This window comes from Nycticebus coucang, chromosome 8 (genome assembly GCF_027406575.1).
Source record: "Nycticebus coucang isolate mNycCou1 chromosome 8, mNycCou1.pri, whole genome shotgun sequence".
Classification (NCBI taxonomy): Eukaryota; Metazoa; Chordata; class Mammalia; order Primates; family Lorisidae; genus Nycticebus; species Nycticebus coucang.
Genome location: NC_069787.1, coordinates 34,217,283 through 34,243,215, shown reverse-complemented (window position 1 = coordinate 34,243,215; position 25,933 = coordinate 34,217,283). Strand labels below are relative to the sequence as shown.

General features: G+C 39.4%; 1 long non-coding RNA gene across 1 annotated transcript in view; it reads left to right on the top strand.

The window, feature by feature from the left end:
• LOC128591627 (uncharacterized) overlaps positions 1-25,933 on the top strand; it is a 215,458-nt gene that overhangs the window by 172,982 nt on the left and 16,543 nt on the right. The window lies entirely within an intron of this gene.

Here is a 25,933-nt window from a genome sequence, read left to right as displayed (position 1 = left end):
TTTGTCTCTGGAGCAAAGCAGGGTGCCATCAGAGGACCTTAGGTGTGCTGCGAAAATGTTTAAAGAACATTAATTAAATTATTTTCATAAGAGAAGTTCAAAGCACAGTAAATATATTCTTTTTTTTTTTGCAGTTTTGGGCTGGGGCTGGGTTTGAACCCACCACCTCTGGCATATGGGGCCGGAACACTACTCGTTTGAGCCACAGGCGTGCCCTTATTCTTTTTTAAACTCTTTTTTTTTTTTGATCAACATAATTGAAGTGTTCAGCAGAAGTTTGTTTAACTATAGGCTCAAGTGTGCTATGAGATTAAAAAGATTGAAAAAACACTGGTCTAGGGCTTCATGACCTTGCGGCAGGTTTGGTAAGCTGTGGCCAGCTGGCCACGTGTGACCCACTACCTGTTTTTCTAAGTAAAGTTTTACTGGAATCCTGCCAGGCTTGTTTGTTGATGTATTTCCTGTGACTGCCTTGTGATAGAACAGTAGAGCTGAGTGATTGTGTCAGAGGCCTTCAATGCCTAAAGTTTTTATTGTCTGGCCCATTGGAAAATGTTTGCTCATCCATGGCCTAAACTGCTGACAGATATTAAGTGCTTAAGAAACCTTTGTAGAACTGGTAAGTGAGTGAAAGAAGAAATGAATACATGTGGATAAAGAATGGAAGAAAATGCATATAAACAGAAACTGTTAAATCAGGATAGGATTATGCTTGGAAACTTTTTTTCTTTTGAAATCCTATCCTATTTTATTTAACAAGATGCATTGAATATATATCTTCAGTCTGAAAATCAAATATCTGAAATGTTGCAAAATTTGAAACTTTTTGAGTGCTGACACGGTGCTCAAAGGAAATGCTCATTGAAACATTTCAAATTTTAGGTTTTCAGATTTAGGATGCATAATCTATAGAAAAATGCAAACATTCCAAAATCTGAAAATATTCAAATTTGAAGTACTTCTGGTTCCAAGCATTGCAGACAAAGGATTCCTAGCCGGTATCATTTTTCTTAAGCAAAAGCAAAATTGAAAAATTAATTCTACCACATATGTAGATCACTGAGAATGTAGTTCTGTGGCCTGTGGTTCAAGAATTGCTGCAATTCTAGATTACTGAGCGATTCCCTCATGTTTTCCTTTTTAGTTCAAAAGCAAAGCGCCCTCATTACTAATTATCCTTCTAATTGTGTGAATTAACAGTGGGGAAAGCCAACCAGTGGGGATTACTTGAGAAGCTGTTCTACAGCAAACCATGTGGGTTGTCCAAACATGAATGCAACGGACTCAGCTTGTGTAGTAATGTAAATAATATTTACCGAACTGGTCATTCATCAAAATTAAATTGATACAAGACCTCATGAGGCTTGGTTATCTTAGTCTTTACTCCAGACATAACATTTATCTGATAATTCACAGAGCTTCCAAGCTAGCTCTCCTTAACTTAGCTGTTCTTACTTTGGCCTTCAAAATGAGCTTTCTTTGTTTAAAACCCAGATCTATTAACCAAGAAAAAAAGCAATGAGCCTTTATGTTTTTAAAAGATCAAAAAAAGAAAATAGAAGAGACATTTTATTTGTTTCACACAAAGATGAAAATTGGTCTCGCTCACTGGCTCCATCCATTTCCGTGCTCCTATGACCCTGGGTGGCTCTTCAACACCTCTTGCTCTTTTGCTTTACAGTCCTTTAGGGGCCTTTTCTAATAGCACAAGCCCAAAGAAGAGACACTGTCCATTCACCAAAAGATAGCTTTCTTAAAAGGCATTTTGCATACTTCATTTCACAAAGAAACAATGGTTATAAGAACTCTGGAACATCAATTTTTTACAGGCAAAATATTCATCTTTAATGCATATAGCCATAGGTTCAAAAAGTAACGTTAAGCTTGTGTATGTTGGCCATAGTAACTCTATTCAAGACTTCCTCCTAGTTCCCCATTGTAAAGATCTTTTACCCCACGGTGTTTAATGTTTTTCTCTGTGTTTCAAAGCCCTGGAATCAACTGCAATTGAGGTTGCCTGTTGAACTCTGAGGATATGCATATGTGAATTGATGTGCAATTATGTCTTTAATGAACAGTGGTCATGTTTTTCTAAAGTAACTCAACAACAGGGCACAAATTGAATTTTCCCCCTTGTTTTTTAAAACCAGAATTTAGTAAAATAGATTACATGTCAGAAAGAGCCCTGCCCACCCAAACAACCTTATTAAATATGGTTGCCCCTGCCCTTCCTTCCCTCCTATTTGTAATTAATTATTAAAATGGCTAGGTTAAGTAGCATCTAATTGTGAGGAAGGTTTAACTTGCTTCTTTTATATGGAAGAGAAAATTGAAATTATTCTGAAGCTCAGGACGATACAGCTCTTGGCAAAGGTCACTTAGTAATTGACCTTTTTTGAGTAGAGGTGAGATGTCTTGGAATGAACAAGATGAAGCAGCAACCCCAACAAAATGGCACTGATGTATATGGACACACAGAGAATGAAGAGGCCAAGTGTGACAAAATGCCAACAGACAGAGAAAGTCACCCCACTAGAAAACAGAGCAAGAATGCTGTTTGTTAATCAGCTTCATAAACAACGCATTTCCCTAGGCCAATAATGAGCTTACTACACAATTTGGGGATATCATTGAAGCCTCTTTTTACTCCATATCTAAAGCTACAGGAAGTCCAGCAGCCATGTATTATGCTTTTATTAGCTCGAGTATATCCAGATGATTTTAATAAAGTTTTAAAAGGATATTAGTTTCCTGCTATTTCAATGAAAACCACTTGCAAGATGAATTTAAAGTCATAGATCTATTTCTTGTCAACACATGCCCTCTTTATGCAAATATGCCATTCTTTTATAATCATTAACAAAACAACAAACACACACCATCATCAGCTGCATACGTGGGAGAAACATGTCATCGTTGTACATGTTTTAGGATGAAGAGAGGATGACGGTGATGGATGCTGTGCTTAAGGGCTGGGGTTCCTATCACCCCAAGTTTCGGAAGTTTGTAGTCTTGGCTACTGGAGTCCTCCTCTGGGAATTATCCTCAGCCAAACAGTGGCTTGTCCTAGTCATGTCTGCTCTTTAGGGACAGCTCACAATCCAGGGACTGGTCACTGCATATGTGGGTGGGACTGGTCCTGTAACATCGGGTGACCTGAGGGATCATCCTGGATACAGAGCTTCCCTTTGGAACAACTGAGGTCTTTGCTATGGCCACATCACAACTCAGCATCTCTTCCCCACTTCTACAGTTTCCCATTGGGTTCAATTTCAAGAGAAGTATTTCTCTCTTCATGCAAATATCTTCATGCAATTTCCCAGGGAACCCAACCTAAAACAGTGAAGAATATTCCTTCCCAATTTCTTTCACATTAATTTTTTTATTGTGAAAATATATAAACATACACAAAAGCCAAGAAAATAACTCATCAACCTTTATCAACATCTTAGCATGTTTCATCTAATGATTTTTAAAAACTGCATGCTTTTAATTTCACCCATAAATACTTCATCACGTATCTAACATATACAGATTTTTCTTTCTTTTTTTTTTTTTTTTTATTAAATCAACTGCTGTGTACATTAATGTAATCATGGGGTACAATGTGCTGGTTTTATATACTATCTGAAATATTTTCATCAAACTGGTTAACATAGTCTTCATGGCATTTTCTTAGTTATTGTGTTGAGACATTTATATTCTACATTTAGTAAATTTCACATGTACCCTTGTAAATGCACCGTAGGTGTGTTCCCACCATTTTTTAGACAGAGTTTCACTCTGCTGCCCACACTAGAATGCCATGGCATCATCATAGCTCACAGCAACTTCAGACCCCTGGTTCAAGCAATCCTCCTACCTCAGCCTCCCAGGTAGCTGGGATTATAGGTGCCTGCATTATGCCCAGCTGATTTTTCTATTTTTAGTAGGTATGAGGTCTCGCTGTTGCTCAGGCTGGTCTCAAACTATTGAACTCAAAAAATCCTTACACCTTGACCTCTCAGAGTGCTAGGATTACAGTTGTCAGCCACTGCACCCATCCATATTAAGATTTTTAAAATAAACAATGACTACAATAACATACAAATTGAACTGTAGCTCCTTAATACCATCTAAAACGCAGTCTGTGTCCAGTATTCCTCATTTGTCCCCAAATGTATTTATTTTTACACTACACATTGATTTGTTAATTTTTACTCCAATTTTCAGCACTTATCTTCAGGTAATCATTAACCCTCCAAACAAGATTCTTATAAGGACCTTCTATCTGTTTTCCTTGTCTCCATTCTCACTTCTGTCTTTTGGCATGCCTTTTTCACTATTGCCAAGGGCCCCTAAGTTGGACCTTTTTCTAAGTGTTCAGATTCCCCATTGCCCATAGCGCTGTTTCTCAAAGTATAGTCTATGGAACACTACTCGGTCAGCTGCATTTTAAGAAAGAAAAAAATTCATAATAAAAGGGAATTTTTAATCAATAAATCTGGAAAAAGCTGTGAATTCTATCCCCTTCTCAGATGTTTATAACACATACTAGCCTATTCAAGGCTCCAAGCAACCTTATAGGAAAGACCTGCTAAAACTTTTTAATCCGGTATTTTCCAAATCTGGCTGTATAATGCGTGCTTAACTTATGTTAACATCCTGCAGAAACTACTCTTGGAACACACTTTGGGAATTTCTGGCTTCTTGGAATGGTATGCAAGACCCTCTGTAACCTGATCTTACCTTTTGCTACTTCTTCCAAGAACTGGGTCTGAAATCGTCTTTTGACTTTTCTTCTTCTACCCTTTGGTTCTCTCTGCCTGCGATGGTCTTTTTGTTGAAATCCATTGCATGCTTCAAGTCCCAGATTATCTGAGAAGCCCTACACAAATCTCACAGCCAGAATTAACATTTTCTTTCTCTAAATTCATGTGGCAGCCATGAGGACATCAGGCATAGGATCATTGCTGTGCAAGTTATGATTTATTTTTTTTTTGCAGTTTTTGGCCGGGGCCAGGTTTGAAACTGCCACCTCCTGTATATGGGGCCAGCGCCCTACTCCTTTGAGCCACGGGCACTGCCCAGGTTATGATTTTTCTTTTTTGTAGAGACAGAGTCTCACTTTACCACCCTTAGTAGAGTGCCATGACGTCACAGGACTCACAACAACCTCCAGCTCTTGGGCTTCCGCGATTCTCCTGCCTCAGCCTCCGGAGCAGCTGGGACTACAGGCATCCGCCACAACGCCCAGCTATTTTTTTGTTGCAGTTTGGCGGGGCTGGGTTTGAACCCGCCACCCTTGGTATATAGGGCCGGCGCCCTACTCAATATGGAAATATGCAAATATACTCAACAGACAAGAAGATACTATAACTTTTACCCTGGACTTTCCCCCTAGGACCTGTTCCTCTACAAAATGGAAAGAAGGTGGCATTTACCCCATAGGGTTTTATGGGTTAAACAAGAGAATGAATGTGGGCACTATTAAACCTAAGGTCCTAAAGTCAAGGATTATGTACAACTAACTCATCTTTGTACTATCTGATGAAATGCAGCTTAGTCCTGAATATAACAGATCTTGAATTAGGTTTGCTGGATTATTATACTTGACCATAGACAGAGACTGTGTAATGTGCATTACTTTCATAAATATTTGTGGGATAAACTAACTGTGCCTTTGGAGGGGAGTTCTGAGTTTTCAGCTGTGATTGTGCATTCTAGTTTTGCCTTTATATACTGGATGGGCACTAGACGACCACTTACCCTCTCTGCAGCTCAACTTCTAGAATTGTAAAATTTAAGACATTAGGCTAAGTAAAGGGCTTTCAAATGTTGTTTGAAATCACCAAGAATTTTAAAAGATTACTTTCCTCATGATTTAAAGTTGTTTTTTTTTTAAAAGCTAATAGCAATAATTGAAGTAATAATGGATCTGCCTATTTTTTCTCATCAAAGTCATATAAAAAAAACTCAATGCTTTTTTTAGCTTGTTCAGTCTTAAATAAGTGGACACTTTCCCCCTGGACTTACTAGAATAATGAAGCACAATACTCAGACACTTACAGTGGCTCTCACTGATCCCTGATGTACAGGAAACATAAGTTGGCAGCTTCTTTTCATTTTTATGTTTCCTTTTTGCTTAAAACTTCTGTGACGCTCTAAGATAAATCAGAGCTTTTGAGATTCAGTTCTTGGACAGTATGCATACCATTTGTATGTGTTTATGTTATTGTGATAAAGGGATCAAAGATCTGGGACTCAGGTTAGAGGCATAGTATTCTCAGCCTGAGAGGTGATTGTCTGGAAAAAGAAGGCAATGAGAGAGTAGGGAAGAGTGATCTGGGCAGAAAGAACCAGTCCTGGTACTTTGGGGAAGTGTGAGTGTGTGTGTGTATGTGTGTATGGGTGTGAGTGTGTTACAATCTATCAGGAGTTAAAGCTGGAAAAGTTGAGTGGTAACTTTGTACCAAAGAGCCTTAAGGCTAGGCCCCCAACATTTTTGGCACCAAGAGAGTTTCACGCAAGACAATTTTTCCACGGACTTGGGGGTTGGGATGTGGTTTCAGGATGATTCAAGCACGTTATAGCTGCACCTCAGATCATCGGGCATCCACTTCTCATAAGGATCCTGCAACCTAGATTCCTCTCATGAGCAGTTGACCACAGGGTTCATGTTCCTAGGAGAATATAACGCCTCTGATGACCTGACAAGAGGCAAAGCTCAGGCAGTGACGTGAGCCATGGGGAGCAGCTATAAATACAGATGAAGCTTTGCTAGCTTGGCCACTGCTCACCTCTGGCTGTACGATCCTGTTCCTTACAGGCCACAGCCCAGCACCAGTCCATGGCGTGGGGGTTGAGGACGATAGGGATCAATGTAAAATGTATTCCTAACTATGTATTGAGGACAAAATAGTTTTCCCAACATGACTGCAGATCTCAAGAAGACTTACAAATGCTTGCTACAGGTCATGGTAGGAACCAGGTGGTGGACATCAGCAAAGCAGCCCATATCTGTGTCTCCCATTAAAAAAAAAAAAAAAAGAAAAGGCTCAAGATAGTGGGTCCTATTGCTGATACATATAAACCTATGACCAGTTCAAATGAAAAGGACATGCCTCAGAAGACCCAGGAATGGACTGTTTCTGAAAAATGTATTGGTTTAATGTGTTTCATGTTCATCAGCGGCAGTTCTGGGCCATCTCCGTAGTGTTAGATGTTTGTGGTTCAGTCACTTTTTTGCTTAGCATTTACCATGGTAGAGCCGGGACGAGCCATCTGTGCCGGGAACTTCAAAGATATGCTTTGGTTTACATTCTGTTACAATGAAGTCAATACAAATTGTTTTTATGTTGTTTTTAAAAATTTTTTATTTTACTTGTTTTTGGAAGAGGAATAACAAGGGATGTAATGAGTACTGACCGTGGGTTAAAACATGGTGTTACCCTGATTAAAAAAAAAAAAAAAAAAGAAGACTACAGCAGATGTTAGTTTTGATTATTCGTTTTCTGCAGTAATTTTACTATTTTTCAAATTCTACTTGGGTGCAGGTTTATTTTAGTAGGGGAAAATGCTAAATTTCCATTTAGATATATTCGTTTTAACAGTGGCAACTTGCCATACTTTCCTCTGTTTCCTTTCCTATTTTTTTCAGAAATAGCAAAAACACTTCCTTGAACTTGAGGCTGACCTTAACTTTATGTAATACTCCTACAAAAGCCCAACTGAAAGACATTATTTCTCATGGAGGAGAGGCCTCAACTGGAGGTTGGAGTGACCCAGGAGGTACCTTAGGGTGAACTTAATGTAATTCTTACTAATTTTGCAGATGAGGCAGTTGTACTACAGACAAGTGATGTGACTTGCCCAAAGTCGGAAGCTTGCTGGTGGCAGAAACCAGTGAATGGGCCTAGAAAGTTGCTCAGAAGAGGACTGGACAGGCCCTTTGCATTTAGCCACACTGCCTCCTCAGGTGCCTGGCAGGAGCTCCTCCAAGATGGCAGTTTCATGGGAAACACTGGCCATGCCAATCAGATAAAAGTCAGCATACCTTTTGTTACTGACAAGAAAATTTCAAAAGTAACTGACATTGTAGAATTACATACTTTAATGAATGGCTAATTGAATTTAATATCATACTAGGAGTCTCCAGAGAAAATTGGGAGTTTATTAAAAGTATTTACTGTAGGCCTGGCATGATGGCTCACACCTGTAATCCTAGCACTCTGGGAAGGCAGAGGCTGGTGGATTGCTTGAGCTTAAAAGTTCAAGACCAGCCTAAGCAACAGTGAGACCCCTACCTCTACCAAAAATAGAAAAATTAAGGCTGGAAGATCACTTGAGGCTGCTATGAGCTATGATGATGCCACGGCACTCCACCCAGGGCTACAGAGTAAGACTCTGTCTCAAATAAAAGAAGAAAAAAAAAGTATTAACTGTGACAGATAAAAAGATGGAAAGAAAAGTTGCCCAAGAAGAGTTAATAGTTCTTACCTGACATATAGAATATTTTCTCCTAGAATTATGATTTTTAAAAGTGCCTAAATGATATCCAGAGGAATTATCCAAATCACAAAAGGAATTAGAATCTCAAAAGGAAAATTTCTAGTAATTTGAATCAGGGCTCTAAGATAGCACCATTGATATTTGGACTAGACAGTCCTTTGGTATGGGGGCTGTTCTGAGATTACAGGATATTTCACAGCATTTCTAGCCTGTATCTACCAGAAGCCACTACTGACATTCCCATCAACTCTAGTCTTCCTTCCTGCAATGTGCATCACTTTGCCCTGGTTGGGGAGGGGATTCACAAGCAAATGTCTTCTGGAGGATCCTGCCTTCAGGTAGAGAGGGGAACTCCAGAGAAGAACTTTCTCTGCATTCGCTGCTCCCCAAGTTCTCTCAAGTTGAAGTCCAAAGAGGTTATTTTCTGAGCCCCAACAGTGGGCACCTTCTATGTTGGTGTCTGCAAAGCTTACATTTGTTTTAAATATTATTGAGATTTTTATGATTATAAAATAGTATTTTTTTTAAAGGAAATTTGGAGGGTAGTGACAACTAGAACTATTAAATCTAAGTGTGGCACCCGTATGACATATGCGTGGCACCTCTACTTGCGTATCTCTGTGTCACTCTCAAATATTTTAGTTTCATTCTAGCTAATTTCTTCATGTTGTCCTTCCTAGTCACTTATTCACTCGGTAATTATGATGAATCTCCTGGGAAATCTATTTATTGAGTTTGTCATAGTAATTATTACAGTTTCGACTTAGAGTTATATTTGATTCTGTTTCAAAACTTCTTGCTCATATCTTCAAGTTTATCTTTTATTTCTTTAAGCATCTGAAACCTAATTATTTTGTGATCTATGTCTGATAATTCTAATATCTGAGGTCTTCATGGAAAATCTATTTCTGTTCTGTTCTGTTTTTACCGGTTCTTATTCATGGTATCTTACCTCTTGTTTCCTTGTGGGTTTTTTTCCCCCCACTGTCAGTCCCTCATTTTCCTTGGATTTTATCTGAGGCATTCTTTGAGACTTGGACAGACACTGGGTTCCTTCAGAGAAAATCCTTATTTGTTTCTACTGGGTAGCTGAAGGGCACTATCTTCCCAGGACCAATTAGAATTCCAATTGTCTCTAAACTTTGCCACATGTTCCCTGGGAAGGTGAACTAGCCCCCCAGTTGAGATTCACCAATTTGGACAAGTTTGGATGTCTAAAACATAAGAGAAGAGTTTCTTTATTAAGGTGGGGGTGTTATTCTTTCTGATTTTAACTGTAATAAATATTTATATTTTGAAATATGGAAATATATGTTACTGAAATGATACCAAATTGCCTTAAGATCAGTTTTTGCAATGTTGTCTTATTCAATAAAAGTACAAGCCCAAAGATCAATGAAGATAAATTTAACTCTCTAGTACAATTTCCCTAAGAGACGTGGGGACAGGAAATGGAGTCAAAGCCCTCTTCACCATCTCTCATCACAGCACACAGCAGCTGCTTTTTCACGCTCTTTCTCACTTCTCAACCTTAACCCCGAACTCCAGCCCTTGCCGGCCATCCCGTCTCTTCACCCTGCCTGTGCCCTAGCATCCATCAACTCAGTTCCTCATGTAGTGCTCTGGCCTTTCCATCTAGATCCGAGTAACCTCTTTCCCGGTGTCTGCCTTACTCACTATGTGGATCCACTCAACAAAAGGCCTGGAATCTTCCTTGGAGTGTTCTGAGATGAGGGAAGGTTGTAAACCTTTATGCAAGATACTTTTATCGTCATCATAGTAAAAGGACAAAAAAAGTAAGGATCAACATCAGTTCTACTGCTCACAAACCCCCACAATTAACAATCTGGTGGATATCTTGGTAGGTGGTTTTGACACATAGGGCTATAAAAAGAGAATCAAAGTGAAAATATGTAGTTTGCATTCCCTGGGGGTGGAGAGAAAATAAGATGACTTGTCTTTGGCTTCCACAACCTTTTTTTCCATTGAATTATGAGGCTGACATCTAGTTGTTTCAGTTTAATGGGGTCATCATCACCACCATTTGTTAAATATCTACTATATATGTGCCACAGTGTAAGCATTTCACAAGAATATCATGCTTAACTTTCAGTAGAACTAGTAACACAGGTGCTATTACTAATTCCAATTGACAGATGAAGAAATCACATCTCTGGGGAGTTATATAAGTCAGCCCAAGAGTACAGAGCTATTCATTTTTACTTGTAAGTACAAGAAAAATCCCCACACTCAAGAATCCCTGCCCTCACCTCTTCCTTTTCCACAAGCCAATCTTTGCATACCTGTTGTGGCCAGATGATTAGGCTACTGTGACCATTTTCACTCATCTTTTTACAGAAAGCTGGAGAAGGGCTGTCAGACAGGCAATAGGAAACATTTGGCCCATGATTTCTTTTTTTTTTATAATTTTTTTTTTTTTAGAGACAGAGTCTCACTTTACTGCCTTTAGTAGAGTGCCATGATGTCACAGGATTCACAGCAACCTCTAGCTCTTGAGCTTCCTCAATTCTCCTGCCTCAGCCTCCCGAGCAGCTGGGATTACAGGCGCCTGCCACAACGCCCGGCTATTTTTTGGTTGCAGTTTAGCCGGGGCTGGGTTTGAACCCACCACCTTCAGTATATGGGGCCGGCGCCCTACTCACTGAGCCACAGGTGCCACCCTGGCCCATGATTTCTATTGGAAGAACTAACCTAAATATTCTTCCCCATGCCTGTCAACCATGCCTACTCTGGCTTGGAAATGTCTGGAAGCTCTTCTACCCACAGTGTGCCCCACAATCCTGCAGTGTCAGTGTCACTTGAGTCCTTGTGAGACATGCAGAATCTCAGGCTGTACCCCAGGACTACCAGGTCATTACCCAGATGATTTGAATACCATAGCTTCAAGGTCTTAGAAGTTGGTCCCAAAATAAGGATTCCGTATTTCAGTGGTTGTCAAACCTGCCATGCATCAAAGTCATTTGGAGGGCTTATGAAAACAGATTTCTGAGCCTCTCCCCTCCCCTCCAGGGTTTTGGATTCTATAAATTTGGGGTAGTGTCCAATAATTTGCATTCCTAACAAGTTTCCTGGTGGCCTAGGAAACCACCATTTGTGAACCATTGCTAAAGTCAAGTAAGTTGAGGAACTCCCAAAAGTTAGACTAAATTAAACCAGTTGTTTTTCTAACAGATCTTCTCAGAGCCTTTAATATGCTAATATTTGGTAAGTTTCTCAAACTCATATATTGAAATCATTTTTACCAAAATATCGCTGTAGTTTAGTGGTCCCTAAAATGAACTTTGGGAACAACTCACCTACAAACAATAGAGTCTCACAATTTTGACTTAGAAAAAAAAAAGGCGCTGAATGTAATAAAATGACCTCTTGGGTGGTGGGGGAGACAATCTTGGTTTTGGTGTCAGGGTGGCACAGCTGTTGCGTCTTTTAGCAAATGAATAGCACATTTCTTTAAGAGATTTGTACAGATTGAAAATAAATTTTCAGTTATTGAGATTCACATAACATAGACCAGGAACTTAAAAGGAACCAAAAAATATATCTGCAATGACATTTGAATTGCTGTTTCATCCCCCCTATTGAAATACAAGCCAAGAATAAAACATTGATTAAATAGAGAGCATTGACATTTTACTCCTGTGGTGCTGGATACCAGCCTAGACAAAGAGCCGGTTAAATTCAAAAGACAAAGAGTCCTTTTGTGAGGCAGTAAGTTCATCTGGGAGAAATATTAAGTGAAGTCTCTAAGGATAGAGTTCTCCAACGTCTTTACCTACAACACTCACTGAGAGGCAGTGAATAAAATCACACTCAAAATATATGGGGGAAGGAAGGTGAAGGGATTTATTAAAGGATGGAAATGGGATGCACATAAAACTCAATTTTGGCCTCCAGGGAGGGCAATTTATACTGAAGACGGAAAATCCAAATGGCCAGTGAGATAGGAGCAAGAAAATACATTCTTCCAAGCAAATAAACATAGTGTCTATTTTATCACATTCTCTATGGATAAAAGATATAGCAGTGGACGATGGGTATTTTTCTGTTCCCTCCAAGATCATACACTGTAATAAGGAGTACAAGTTTCAAAACAACAAAAGAATAAATCAAATAAGTGTTAGGTTTGAAGATAAACAAGGAGAGGAGGTGGAGACTAACACGATTTGGGTAGATTTGCTTTAGAAAGTGTGCTCAAGGAAAGCGTTTCTGATTTATTTGGGCTAAAAAGGGAAAAGAAAAAAAGCGAGCCATAGGAATGTTTGGGTAAAGAAGGTTCTAGAAATCCAGAACAGTGTCCGAAAGGGGGCCATATCAGGAAAGAAATTGGGGTATTTACTGAAAGGAGAATGCGTTGATTACTGAGACCTGTGAGAGTATGTGGCAGTGTATGTCAGGATGGAGTAGGCGGTGATGATGTTCAAGGGCAAGTTAGATGTGGCCATCTGTTTTGGGTCATTTCATTTCCTGGGATTTATTCACTCAGCTCCAAATGCCGCATGATGGTTTCTGCCATGTTGATATAGAACCAATCAATCATCTGGCTGTGCCCAGTTCTGCATATAGAGTCAGGTGTGGTGTTCTAAGTCTTGTTCTTCCTATACGATTCTTTTATTACATATCTCCTGCCTGTGGTTAAGAGCTATTTCTTGACATTCATGTTCAATTCTGTTTTGCACAAACAACTTTAACCAGTTGAAGCTGCTTAACAACTCTTCAATCCTTAAGGAGGCTTCTCACATCTCTTCCTTGGGGTGCTACAATGTGGACTGGAAGAGGCTTTTTAGGCCACTACTGGGGAATACTGAGTCTATGTTGGCTCAAATTAATTCTCCTTATTACATATCATTGTAAAAATGGATAGTTTAGGTAGATTTGAAATAGAAAGAGATGATTGAATATTTAAGGTACAGATAAAGATTCCTTAAGCCAATACTTGCAAAATGAATATGCAGAGGATGTAAATATATCAAAAAGGGAACATTTTTGAAAGTGAGTATGCGGAAAATTTTTTTTACATGATTTATTATAACTAACATGAAAATAAAAAGCAGACAGAGAGACACCAAAAGCTTGGGATTAATTATCAAATCATTTTATTCAGTCACACAGGGAGGGCTGGCAAGTGAATTCAAAGAAAGCAGGACCACTCACCCTAGTAGAAAAAAATGCATTTATATTTCCCTTTGTGATTCCTAATATTATGCATCTGAGCATTTGCCTTCTAAGAGGTTCAAATCCCTGAAATAGAAGCTCTCCCACTGTCCTAGCAGAACAGAGGCCATGTAATTGCTTCATTACTCAGAAGAAGTCCCAAATACTGTTTGCTTTGTGCTTTTAAGTGGCATCAAGTTAATCAAGGCTGGCTGAAATCATTCAAAGATAAGGCAAAAATCTGCTTTGCTTTTCTTTTCTGCAAGATGGCCTGATTTTTGTAATCATACCCATGTGAATCTGGCTTGTGTTGTTAGAGGAATTATCTCCTCATTAAAAACAAAGCTTAATAGGCCTAATTTGAAGGCTGCTTTTGTCTGTAACTTGATCAAGAGGGTAATGACTGTGAGCCATGCTAAACAGAGGGAAAGTAAAAGCAAGTCAGAAACATTAAACAGCACAGATTACAGTCACATTAGAGTGCTTTTGGTATGCAAATAAAGCACGAGAGGCTACAGACTGTAAATGGACTTGCTTCTATCCATTGTTGACACTCTACTTGGGGCAGGCAGGAAAAACCAAGTCTTAAGAAAGGATCCGGTTTGAGAGACATATAATTGCTCTTTTCAGGGCCTCCTTTTAGTTTTCTTGCTTGTAAAATGGGGATAATAATGTCTATAATTATTATAATAGGGTGGTAATAAGGATTAAATGAGTTAGTAGATAGCATTCAGAATAGTGTCTGGGCTTTCTAGTCCAGCACATAGTTAATGATAGCACTTATTACCATAAGCTTTAGCTATTATTATTATTTTTTTTGTTATTATTTTGGGTTTTTCTTTGTCCTTTTCTACATGAGCAGGAGCACCAGTCATAGACTGACAGAATTTTGGAATTTTAGGGTATTGCTTCCAGAAATGTATTCCATGAATATCCACTGTTATTTAAGATACCTAAGTAAGGTATTATGTGTGATAAAGGGTTTCCTCTAATCGATGGTTTTTGGGAAATGCTAGGTTAAATAAAATCAAAACCATTTTTACTTTTACTGTAAGATCTTTCAGAGAGTAAGGGAGAAAAACTAAATCTTCTCCTCACCCATTAAGAGGGTCATGGCTGAGACCTCTGTAACAAAAGACTGATTAACAAGAGAAAAGCAAATTTATTAATATAAATACATTTATAGATATATTAACATATTGGTAATACAAATGCAAAATTATTCAATATGTACACATATGAATTTTGCATATGCAGAAATGACCCAGCCAAAAAGGGGAAAACCGTGTTTTTATGGATAATTATGCAGAAATATGATTAGACAACAAAAGGTTATGATCTAAAGGTAGTAAACTGGAGAGAACTTAGTAAGACCTGTTCAGATTCTTCTTAGCATCCCTGCCTGACTTTCTTCCTCAAGGCACTGGGCAGGACATCTGCCAGCTGAGGGTCTTCATGGGAGGAGGGAGGAAGAAGGTCCAAGAGGGACCTTTCTATGTTTTATGGCCTGCCCCAGGGAAGAAAGGGCATGGGCAGTGCCCTTCTTGCTTCTATAGATTTTTATCAATTTCTCAGTACTCCAAGGTTTCATCTATTGGGGTATCATACTATGAACTCCACGAAGAGCCTTTCATATGCAGCCTCTAAAAGGGAGTTGTCAGCAAACAAGCAGTTATCATCAGATCTGCCATATCTCCTGTGAGCGTGTCTGTGGTGATAGTCTACCCAGCCATTCCTAAATTTATTTGGCCATAGAACCCATTTGTTATAAAAACATCTGGTAATCCCTTGAGGAACCTTATTTCTTAAAGAAAGTTATGGTTGAGAATGTAATAATGCTGGCACCTGTGGCTCAGTGGGTGGGGCGCTGGCCCTATATACCACGGGTGGTGGGTTCAAACGCAGCCCCGGCCAAACTGCAACAAAAAATAGCCAGGTATTGTGGCGGTCACCTGTGATCCCAGCTACTCGGGAGGCTGAGGCTAGAGAATCACCGAAGCCTAAGAGCTGGAGGTTGCTGTGAGCTGTGACGCCATGGCACTCTACCGAGGGTGACAAAGTGAGACTCTGTTTAAAAAAAAAAAAGAAAAGAAAGAAAGCAACTTCTCTTCCACCCTAAGCTAATTAGAGGCAGAGTCCTGAATTAGCCCTGGGTCTTCTGGTGTCTTCTGGACCTGGATCTAAGTGCCCACATCCCATTGTGAATGTCATGCAAGTTATTGCACTTTCCTGGGTCTCATTTTTTCGCCTCTGTAAATGAGGATGGTAATTGCCTTCCCTTGTGAAGTCGTTGAGAACTTAAATGAGAAAATGCTTAAAGCATATGCATGCGTTTAATTATAAACTGTTTATCATTGTTCTTGGCACATAGTAAGTGCTCAAAACATGTTGCTTATTACTGATCAGTAGTGTTTTAAAAGGGGAGCAGATCCCATAGTAGGGATGATAATTGTTTGCTGACAACTTCCTTTTAAAGTTTTTTGGTGACTGCTCTAGAATGCCACCTTATGAGGAAGGCTAGGAAGCTCTCCACACTGTTAAACCAGCCCTAAAACAGATCACTATCTTCCCCCTTCATATTGGTGTTACCAGGGGAAAAAAGCTTTCTAACTATTACTGTTAGGGTAGGGAATTTTGGCCTAGGTTTGGGATTGGATTCTACTGTAGTAATTTCTATGACAGGAAGAATCAGAGGGGCCTCTAAACCAATGTTTCTTACTCATGTTGGGAATATGATGGTGGGCCATGGATTCATGTCCCATTTGTTGCTTCCAAAAGCCAGTCCACGACAACATATGAATAGACATTGAGAGTTAGCTTTTGAAAACATTTATAGCAATATGTAATTGTATGTCTATGAATCCAAATAATAGTTTTTGTTTTTGTTTTGAGACAGAATCTCATGTTGCCCTCAGTAGAGTCCCATGGCATTATGGCTCACAGCAATCTCAAACTCTTGGGCTTAAGCAATTCTCTTGCTTCAGCCTTTCAAGTAGCTGTAACTATAGGTGCCCGCCACAATGCTCGGCTATTTTTTATTGCAATTGCCATTGTTGTTTAGGTGGCCTGGGCGGATTGGAACCTGCTAGCCTTGGTGTATATGGCTGGCACCATAATCACTGTGCTACAGGTGCTGAGCCCCAAATAATAATTTTTTAAATGGGGCTTGTATTCATGTTACATTTATCTTATTTCATTTGTCTAATAATTTATTATATTTTACAAAAGCATCAGTCTAGGACAGATTGAAAATTAAAATAGGATAAAAGAAAAGAAAATATGTCCTTTATCTTACATAGTTTGAGAATTGAGATAAAAAAAATGGTTCTCAAAAGTGTGTTCCTATACCAGTAGTATGTGCAAACTGGTTAGAAATGCAATTCTCACCACCACCCCAGGCCTACTGTATTGGAAATTCTGGGCTTTGGCCCAGCAATCTGTATGGTGATTCTTATGCACACTAAAATTTTAGAAGGATTAAGACCACTTCCAGGCTAATTGTACCTTCTTCTGAATTTAGTAGAACAAGAATAGGTATTATATTTTAAACTCTGGTGCTAACATAACAGAATAATATAACACCATTTCTCTAAAATCAAATTATCATAAATTTGCTTTGAACTACCATTCATCCATGTTGGTGGTAATTTCATGCTCAGTAAGAATTAGGTTCAGTTATGAATAATAGAGACGCAAAATAATAGTGACCTAATCAATAAGTAGACTTTGAAAACAAAAGCCATAAGAGTTCTCTTCAGGCAAATTTTCTGCCCTATAAGCCTAGCCCCTTGAAAGAAGAGAACACAGAGGTTTGCCTACCTTCTTTAAGAGTAGGAGAAACTCAGAGAGGACCCAAAGCAAGGGTCCAGAGTACTGTCCTGCTTCACTGACGATGGTGTTTAATCATCCCCTGTGATAATCTTGGGGCCAAACCAATACCTAGAAGTTCTGAGTAGGACTGCTGTGAATAGCTTGGCATGATAAACATATCAGATAGGTTTTTTTTTTTTTACCTTTTGACCATTGTCTGCTAAGAACTCCCTCCTTGGGTTTTAGAACCCAAATTACTAGCCAGGTCTGGTGGTTCATACATGTAATCCTAGCACTCTGGGAGGCTGAGGCCGGTAGGTCGTTTGGTCAGGAGTTCAAGACCAGCCTTCACTAAAACAACAATAACAACAACAACAACAACAACAAAAAAAACAGAAAAATTAGCCAGGTGCTGTGGTGGGTGGGTGCCTATAGTCCCAGCTTCTTAGGAAGCTGAGGCAGAAGGATCGCCTGAACACGGGAGTTTGAGATTGTTGTGAAGTAGGGATGGACGCCATAGAACTCTAACCTGGTGCAACAGAATGAGACTCTGTCTCAAAAAAAAAAAAAAAAAAACCAAACAAATGAACAAAAAAAGAACACAAATTACTTCCTTCTCATCTTCATTGGTCTATCAAGGATTCTCTTACCTATCACAGATTTTTATTTTCTTGGTACATTTCCTTGTAGCTGGAACCCTCAAACAAAGAAAGGTAGGTGGAAGCACATCTTGCAAATTCATTCTCATGCCTCTGGCATTGAATCAAATCTCTAATTGAGAAATTAGTGTTCAAGAGGCATTAATGAGGTCTTGAAATTGATGCTTTGCTTACCAGCCTGACATATTTCTGTCAGTTTCTTTTTTCATTGTCTTTCCTTTGAAGCTAAAGAGATTGTATATTTCCATTGGTTTGGGCTAGAGCAACAATGCTTACACAGTGATTTTTTTTAAAATGTAAGTGAAAACATTGGCAACTTTAGGATACATTTTGATACATTTCCAATTGTCTACTACTGTGTCTAATGAATTATGTAACATTTTTCTTAGTGTACCAGAGAATCAGTTATATATTTGTTGTATGTTCATTTGGTTGTCAAATATATTCAAAAAATTCAAATTTGATTTACTCCTGTTTATATTCCCCAGTGCCATCTCTGTTCTGTGATGTAAATCTCCACTTTTTGTTCAGACAAAAATTCCCCCAAAGCATAAGCTTCTCAGTGTAAATATATTTGAAGCTGATTTTTGCCCATCTTTATTTACTTAACAAATACATCCAGAAAAAGCACTAGGAAAAAGGAGAATCTTGTCAAATCAAATATTTTGTCAGTTTACATTAACTGTATAGGAATAATTTGTAACACAATTTGGTTATCATCCTCATTCTTTATTTTTACTTTCGTCTTCTAATATACCTTTTGTCTCATTTTGCTTGTTTGGTTTTAAAGTAGAATAAAACTATTTGCAATTCCACTCAAAGGCGTCCACCTTGGAATATTTGCTTTCATTTTGTTCTAAACTCAAAGAAAAATACCATTTTAGAAACACTGCCTTAAAAAACAATCTCTACATGTATTGTACTTATATTCACATGAATGCTTTTTTCCCATTTATAAAGTAACACATACTTGTTATCTCAGATTTAAACCAAATTGTATAAAGGAAAAAGTTGGCTGTGTTTTGTTGCCACATCTTGGGATCTAATTGCCCAAAGATCAGGCAAATTGATATGGCTTCTGTCACTCAAGGTTGGCTGTTAGTAAAACTTTTTTGTTCTATTGCTGGCACAACAGGCACTCCCCTAGAGCTCCTAGGTTAGTTTGGATGGGTCCTTTTATGGATTTCAAGATAATTGTTTTGTAACATCTTCTCCCAGAGAGTAATGCCAAAACTTGCTCCTCTACCTCAGATAGAACTGCGATAAGGCAGCCCAATTAATTGAGGGTGAGATTTATATTTTTATATTTTAATGTTTTTCTATTTAACAAGATGCAGTGGGCATTGAGAAGAAAAACTTGGAATGTGGAGTCAAGGAAAGAAAGCATATGTCTGTTTTTATGCAGGGAGCATGAAAACCACACGAATCAAGCATTCTCTGCCACATTCCCACACGCTCAGGATTAGGAGGATGCTGCGTATATAAATTAAGTCAAGATGATGTCAACCCTATACCTTGGTTTTATGAACGTTGCTTACTTGATCTTTTATTTTGTACCAACATGTGGAACTGCAGTGGAAGTGTGAAATGAAATTTCCTTCAGCAGTCTGTTTGGTTCCCCCAAACCAAAACCTTTTAGCTCTTCTCCCATAAGTGGAGGAAGAAAATGGATTCAGAAGAGATGGAGATTATGCAGAAATTTTTATTTCTGGCTCGGTGCCTGTAGCTCAGTGGTTAGGGCACCAGACACATACACCAGGGCTGGCGGGTTCCAAGCCAGTGTGGGCCTGCCAAACAACAATGACAATTGCAACAAAAAAACAGCCGGGCGTTGTGGTGGGCCCTTGTAGTCCCAGCTAGTTGGGAGGCTGAGGCAAGAGAATCGGTTGAGTGCATGAGTTTGAGGTTGCTGTGAGCTGTGACACTACAGCACTCTACCAAGGGTAACATAGTGAGACTCTGTCTCCAAAAAAGAAAAAAAAAATTATTTTTTGAATAGACCCTGGTAGCCACCTCATTTGTTCCAGATATTGGGGGAGAAGGGTTTTCTAGTTTTTTATTTTTAAGGCAGTGAAGAATAAGAGAGTAAGAATAGCTGTGTCACTTATGTTTTGCCCAAGTATGGTGACTATATATGGCACACTTGAATTCACCTTTCTGCTGCCCTTGGCAGACATGGCTAATCCATCAGGTCACATTTCCCCCTGAGCTTAAATATAGCCTCCGGATCTTTCTTGGTACAGTCCTCTGGGCAGCTGCTACCAATCTACCGTGGGTTGGCTTATGAGATTGATTTACTGAGTGCATTATTTATTCATTTATTCAACATTTATTGAACATCAGAACTGTGCCAGGCATGTTAAAGGCATTTAGGAGCAAGACATGAAACTTACACCCTGATGAAAATGAAACCTTTTTACTGCCATCTTTGGCCCTGCTGATTTGCTCTGTGTGCAGTAGATGCCAGGTAATGGTGTGTTTGTGTGTGTGTGTGTCCCATTGGATTGAGCTGGCTTGTGACGAGCATTCTGGCATCCGTTGATTCAGCTGAGAAGTGAAGTGTGGCAATCGTTCTCCCTCCAATAATGAGAACATTTGTTCCACCTTAGTTCACTTCCTGCTCAGGGTCTATTAAAAACAAACCCACCGTCAAGATGAGTTCTCAACTCCATAGGTTTCAAGGGGCAGGGGGAGATAGCTGGGAGAAGAATCAAACACAGGATCTCATCTCATCCCTTAAATCTGACCTCTGAATGTATTTTAGATTTGCTGATTGGATTCTTGCTAGATCACAGTACCAGACTCCACACTCAAAGGAAATAAATTAAGCCTCAGCACATGAGGACAAATGGTTGACATTGTGCTCTTGCTAACATCTTGTGTGCAGCTGTGAACCGCTGTGTTAGTGCCAGTTAAGCTGTGATAGTATCACTGGGGAGAGAGATAAAGGGCAATTCATTTGCAAAGTGCTATTCAAAGGGCCTCACAGGTGTGTTCTTAGGCTTGGTTTCTGCTTTCTCTCTTCTGTCTAAAATTTATACTGAATTACATTGGGTAATATAATTCTGCCAAAAGTATAGATTGTCTTCCTCCAGGAATGGTGTATTAGGGATATATGCTGTGAAATTCATAAACAAATATGCCATAGGCATTCCCCACTCGAGAAAGAAGAATAGCGTCTGACTCTCTTAAGTTGGTGTTTCACCCTGTAGCATTCCCTAATGAATAAGCCTGGGACAGGGAAGCACAGAATGTGCCAAGAGAATGACTCTTCCAGAGAACACCCTTATTTGCAATTTTGCTCTCCTAAAAAAGAAGGCCATCAGTGGTTTGTCTGCCAACTATAAATGGTCCCCTTCTTTAGTGAACAAGATGAGGTGAGCTACTAACTGCCAGTGAAGGGGACAAAATGAGGTAAGAGAGGACAGCTTGAAAAAAAAGAAAGAGATTGAAATGGCATTTAGATGTTTGTTTTATTTTTTATTTATTTATCTTTTTTGTAGAGACAGAGTCTCACTGTACCGCCCTCGGGTAGAGTGCCGTGGCGTCACACGGCTCACAGCAACCTCTAACTCTTGGGCTTACGCGATTCTCTTGCTTCAGCCTCCCGAGTAGCTGGGACTACAGGCGCCCGCCACAACGCCCGGCTATTTAGATGTTTGTTTTAAACAGACTTGCTGCTTGAGAGGGAAAAATGTGTGTGGCATGCCCCCTTGAAATTTGGAGCAAGAAGATAAAGAAGTGAAATTTAAAATTCTAGGTCAATATTCCCAAATGATGGAAGCGCATTTCCAGTGAACACGTTAAAGCCATGGGCTCACTTCGCACACTATCCCTGTAAGCAGTGCCTGAACTTTTCTGTGCAACTCCCTAGAGTACACAGCTAGGTTTGGAGATTACCAGTAAATCCTACATCAAACAAACAAAAATAAAGCAGATGAAATATTTAGGAAGAGAAAACTGCAGATGGAAGGAGGAGGATGAGATGGCAGGCCTGCCCCTCTACCTGGAGCCAAGCCAGTAAGTATAGCCTTGTAATCAGTTAATCGTAACTAATTGAGGACTTCCTATGTATGTATCCAGCGCTGATCCAAATGCTTTCTATTCCTTAAATCCTTTAATCCTTAAATTGTAAGGAACTGTATGAGTGAAGTAGGATCCATGAAGCCCCCTTCATATATGAGACAGGCACATTTTTAAGGCAGATGGAGGGCACAGCTGGTAGATGGCAGAGCCAGGGTTTGGACTCCAGCAGTTTGGCTCCAGAGCCTGTGCTCTCAGCCTCTGTCTTCATCTGATACTGACTTTTCTGTGCAAATAGAAGGCCCTGGAGAAACAATGTTTACCAAAGCAGTACCTTCCATCAAGGAGCTCACAGGAATTTATAATGTAATATACCACGTGTGGTGTGCAAAGTGCAAAGAGAAATTCACGAGTCACTGCAGGATCACAGAGGGCTGCCCCAGTGGGCTGACTTAGAGGTGGTGATGCTAGATCTGAAATTTGAATGGATCAATAAGAGCGAGTCAGAAAAAGATTGGAGGATGGGAAGGACTTTCTAGAAGGAGCAAAGCTTCAGACTAAAGATAAAAGAGATCTAGGTATCTCTCAGGCTTCTCTCAGAAGGCTGAATGAATTCAAGGTGGTAAGAATGATAACTACTCTATTATCGAAAGTAATTATTAGTGATTATTATGTAATTAGGACTAATGTTAATAATTATCACAGTCATTTGTATTACTATGATGATTGTGGTGTTCCACAACCTATCGTTGAGTAATAAATTATCCCAAAACTTAGTGACATAAAACAACACTTTATAATGGTCTTGGAGTCCATGGATCAGGAGTCCTTTCTGCATAGTTTGGGCAGCCTGGGGCAATGAACAACTAGGACCAGTGCATCCTCTTTCGAGAGGCATGGCCTTGCACTTGGGTAGGATGGCTAGAAACCTGGACTATGATGTAGTTGTTTGCCAGAATGCCTGCCTGTGCCCTCCTCAGCATGGAGGCCTTGGGGAGGAGGACTTCTTCCAAGGTGGATCAGTGCTCCAGCAGACAAGGTAGAGGCTGTCTTTTTTACCTAGCCTTGGAAGACACAAAGCATCATTCCCACCACACTCTATTGTTCAAGAAGTCACAAACACTTCCAGATTCAAGGGGAGAAGACATAGTTCTAACTTTTCATGAGAAGAGTACCAAAGAGTTAGAAGGCAAGTTTTTGAATTATCACCTATGATGAATGTTTATCGAATGTGTCCCATAAGCTGAGCACTGTGCTAAATGCTTAACCAAGGGTACTCATAGCAACTGTGTAAATTGTCTGCTGTTATCACTCCAGTTTACAGATAAGGGATCACAGGCTTAGGAAGCAGACGGAACTTGCCCAAGGTCACCAGTAAGTGGCCAACTTGAGAACTGAATCTAAATCTGCGGAATTTAAAAGCTTAAACTTGAGCTGTATTACCTGGGTGTTCTTTGTAACTCAGCCTTGACTCCTGTCTCCATGTGCACAGTAATCTCATTGTGTTTGAGGAAGGAAAGTATCAGCAACTATACATCTAAAAAGACTCAAATAGGGACTTTTGGGAGCAACATCGCAGTTGACAAATTCTCTTGGCAAAAGTGGAATCCTTTGGAACCAGTATCTGTGTGGACTTTGGGCCTGGCCTTTACATGTCTAATATCATTGTTTGGATTATTTTCTCTATGGTGGCCTCATCCCCAGAGACCTTGTCCTTGAATCCCAAAAGCAGGGGCAACTGTGATTTGGAAAATGCTTCTGATCCTGGAAAAATTAACCCCATTGGGAGCATTCTTTCCTAGAAATATAGCAAATATCTTTGACTACTTTTTATGGCTTATCCCAAACAGAAGAGTCACCAGTGGCATTTAAACACAAATTAATTTCGTTTTAATTATTCACTTAACCAGAAAATACACATTGGGCACCTAGTATGTGTCAGCCAGTGTGCTGGGTTATGAAGCCACTATGGTGAACAAGACAGAAACCATCTCCTCCTTCACAGAGCTTATCTTCTAATGAGGGAGACACACAGAAATTAAGTAGGTAACTTTACAAGTATACAGTTAAGAATTCTCAAAAATGCCATAAAGGAAACCAATACAGTGATAAGATAACAATAAGGCAGAAGGATGAGGTAGGAAATACTGTTTATACATGTTATTTGGGTCAGACCTCTGTAGAGAAGTGATATTTAAGCTGAACTCCAAAGGAAGAGAGGAAAAGAAAGGCCATGATCCTATTTATGTTTATTCTTACTCATTCTTTGGTCCCAACCTTTTTTCCTTTGAGTTCAAATCCTGTTCCAAAGGGAATAAAAGTAAAAGAGCATCAGAACACTGATTCCCAAAGAATCTAAACTGGTTCCAGTGTCAAGTCTGTGCATCCAGAGTCTTTACAGGCTGAGCCCTTTCTCTGATATGTGTAAAACCTTGAGATTTAAGGACTGACCTTGTTTCCCAGCAGCAGAGAAGTCTAAGTCCAGCCCTAACTGCCAGCCCCAAAGTAGGCTGGTGTGCCCACTCGGCCCCTGGGGTTCTCATGCAAACAGAGTCTTGGCAGGCCATGCAGCCCGTCTTCCAGAAGCACCTTCAAAAAGCATAAGTGGGCTAGGCCTTCAAGCTAGAAACCATTGAAAGGGGGGTTCCAAAGAGCTCACATCAATTTTACTTTTCAAAGTCAAACCGTATTTATATGCACCAAGGTATTGAAATTGAGGAAACCTGACAAGTACCCCTTAATTTATTTGTTAAAGTAGTCTAGCGAAGGGGGTCTCTAATATTTGAGCTGCTGACATCTGTGGCAGTTGCAGGAAGTAACACAGGGAGACTCAGCAGGACCAGAGGCTTTGGGTTGGTGCATATCACCGTTGGTGATAGTCCGAGGACTATCTAAACATGTAGTTGTTATATGAGACCATCTTTTGGAAATTACTTCATCACTGTGTGTGTGTACACATACAATATCAATATGCAAATACATATCAGCGCAATTAGTATGCATACATACACTTGTTATTTACTTTTAAAAATAGCAACTAACAACCTATTGCATACTTACTTATATTACTTAATTTTTACAACACTGGTATAAAATTGTTATTATCATGACATTTTACAGGCAAGGAAGTAATGTATCTACCTAAGACCTGTATTGTCCAACAAAATAGGCAGTAGATACATGTGACTATTTAAATTTAAATTATCTTAAACTAAATGAAATTAATGTTACTTCCTTAGTAACTGGCCACATTTCAAGTTGTTAATATAATATTTACATCAGCAAGTATAACATTTGCATCATCATGGAAAGTTGTAGTATACAGTGCTGAATTCAAATCTAGGCCAGAGTTGAAAAGTTCTGGCATGGAACATTTTGTCTGATCAACTGTTTGCTGGGGGTGGAGGGAGCTTAACTTGTGCATTGTAACATATTTAAGCAGTCTCTACCCATAGTCAGTGGTAGCACCTTCTCTTAGTTATGCCAACCTCAGATGTCTCCAGAGTTCCAGATGGTCCCTTGGGAAGAGAGAGCAAAATCATCCTTGGCTAACAACAAATGTCCTAGACTCAGTTTAGGATTTATGGGTTGGGTGGAAACTCTAATAAGTTGCTTTGAATACTTTGAGATTAACTTTTCCCACTAGTAAAAGAAGTTAAAAAAAAAAAAAAAGTAAAACACATTTTTTTCGTGGGGTTTTGTGAGGGTTAAATACTATAGGTAAAGAATTTAATAGATATTAAAAGTATAGTACAGAAATTTTAGGACTCTAATACCCT